We start from the raw sequence: 2,844 nt of genomic DNA on the forward strand, positions 1-2,844 counted from the left end.
CAGATGATTCATTCTTACCGTGATGGTCCCACAAGCCATCTCATTCTTACTAACTTGTATATGGCTTTTACAGTTTTACTGCAATGAAAATATCAGCAAAGGAATCTTGATCATGGATATTTGGCACTTGGGCAGAACCTGGTTTCTGAGTGGATTGGTACCAATGCTGTTGAACACAAGGGTAAAAACTGCACATGTGCAGTGAACAGAAATAGATTTGTTTTTCTCTGAAATTGCACTTTAACTTTTAACATGCTTCTGTCACTACTGAGTTGATGGCAGACCTTTCTTTGACTGCAGGCCCTGGCCCTATGTTAGAAAAGCTTTAATCTGAATTTGTTATATTCTTTTCATTCTGGATTTAAGAATGTTAAACTTTTCACACACACAAAAATGCTATGTCAGAAGGAAATCTTCTGAAAGTCTTTCCCATGGGGATCTTAAGATATGGGTTGCTTTTGGGGGAGGTCTGTACAAGGCCAGCATGGCATAAATCAACATTTGAATTATTTGTTAGGACTTGCAGTTTTGCATGTATCCAGTACAACTGGTGTTTTAGGGGTGAACCATTTCTGCTGACGCTTATAGCAGATACACGGAGACATATGGTGCTGTTACCTTACAGCATGAATTGCAGTCTTGGTCAACAAGTTGAAGTTCTCTATCCCTTCCTCTCCCCCACTTTTTTCTATTCTAAGCCATGCTCAGGCACTGCATCCTCCTTCCTGATGTCCAGAATGTGCTTTCTTAGTACTTTTAATCCAGCCTTTGGCTAGGAATATGGCTGCCATAATAACCTTTTTTTGATACTGTCAAATGCCTACAGGCTTCTGTCCCTACAATGTTCATGTTCTAATCTAGATTGAGAGGTGGGTTTTGTTTGCTCCTTCTTTATATTAAGATGCCTCTCTGGCTGTGTAAGAAGGAACCTATTGTTTTTGATACTCTGCAGGAACTGATGGCTTGATTTATTTTGTGGGTGGTTGTGGTGGTTTTAAAATTTTTGCAAGACTGTTAAAATGCCCCACTTCTCAGGCTTTGTGACTCACAAGAATCTTATGGGAATCTTACGGAGTTCAATAAAGGGAAATGCACCTGGTGAGGAATAACTCCATGTACAAGTACAGGCTGGAGAGCAGCTTTGCAGAAAAGGCCCTGAGGTCCTGGAGGACAAGTGCACAAACAAGCTAGCAATGAACCCCTGTGGCAAAGGTGGCCAACAGTATCCTGGGCTGCATTAGGCAGAGCATTGACAGCACGTTGAGGGAGGTGATCCTCCTCCTCTACTCAGTCCTGACACGGCCTTATCTGGAGTGCTGTGTCCAGTGCTGGGCTCCCCAGGACAAGAAACTCATGGAGCTACTGGAGTGAGTCCAGCAAAGGGCCTTGAAGATGATTAGGGGACTGGAGCATCTCTCTTATGAGGAAAGGCTGAGAGAGCTGGGACTCTTCAGCCTAGAAAAGAAAAGGCTGAGGGGAGATCTTAAGAATGTGTACAAATACCTGAAGTGGGGGGTAGTAAAGAAGATGGAGCCAGACTCTTCTCAGTGGTATGCAGTGACAGGCTGAGAGGCATGGGCATGAACTGAAATACAGGAAACTCCATTCAAATAGAAAAAAACCTTTTTACTGTGAGGGTGACTAAGCACTGGCACAGGTTGCCTAGAGAGGTTGTGGAGTCTCCATCCCTGGAGATCTTCAAAATGCAGGTGGACATGGCCCTGGGCAACCTGCTGTAGCTGCCCCTGCTCTGAGCAGGGGGATGGAGCAGCTGGTTTCCAGAGGTGCCTTCAAATCTCAGCTGCTCTCTGATTCTGTGGGCTGCGGTGCATGTGGTGGTCAGTATGATTTCTTTGTGTAGGCAACTGGAAGTTCTTCTCCTACTGAAATGACAGAGGAGGCAAACCCCTTAGATAACTTTGATCCTTTAGCTTTGTGTGGGCTAAGTCAAATGTTGAAAGGGAAGGTACCAGCATCCAAACTCTGAGTCAATGACCTAGATTTGTTTCCAATGTCTGCCTTGGTATGACCTTGGACTTCAGCTCTGTGCATCAGTTTACAGAGAGGGTAGCTGAATGTAACACTTTAACTCTCCTTGCGATGTAATTTGAGACAGATGAATGAAAAATGCTATGTAAGTGTTAGGCATTACCGTTACTTGGTGAGGTGAAAAAGAGTTGTGTCACTCTTGGTATTTATTTATTGATGCAGTCTGGAATACCTAAAAGAAACTCCCACTCTTCCTCTTTTTCATTACTCTGGCTTATGTTGTGTGACTCTATTTCGAAGTTGTCCTCTAACTTCTAAATATACCCTTCAGGCAGTGGCTCTTGTCTAATAAGATAGCTTTCTTGGCATAATATAACTTTTCCATCTTTTCTTTATTGTATACATATTTGTATGGATTGTGTATGGGTACTGGCTCTTGTATAAAGGAAACGTGAGCCGAGTAAAATAAAGCTAACATTGAGGAGCATCTGACATGCTGAAATCTCTAAGTGGTAACAGCAGTAGGTGGTGGTTTTGCGGGAGGGGAGTGGATTTCATCTGAAAACTTTCTTTCAAGTTAACTAACGTCATCATGAAGAAAATGATCTACGTATTTCTTGACAAAAATGAGACAATAAATTGGAATAAATGTAGTATGTAGTCAGATGAAAACAGCAGACTCATTTTCTATTTGTTATAGAAAGGTACAGACTAGGTTAAAACTGCGTTCCCGCACTCCAATGCAACTTGTATCTGGCTGTCTTACAAAAAACAAACAAACAAAAAAAACAATACAGAAGGGTGCTGTAGAGTTTTCTGATATGTGCACTGTTAAGCGAGTGCATGGGCAAACAG

Source organism: Apteryx mantelli, chromosome 1 (assembly GCF_036417845.1).
Source record: "Apteryx mantelli isolate bAptMan1 chromosome 1, bAptMan1.hap1, whole genome shotgun sequence".
Classification (NCBI taxonomy): domain Eukaryota; kingdom Metazoa; phylum Chordata; class Aves; order Apterygiformes; family Apterygidae; genus Apteryx; species Apteryx mantelli.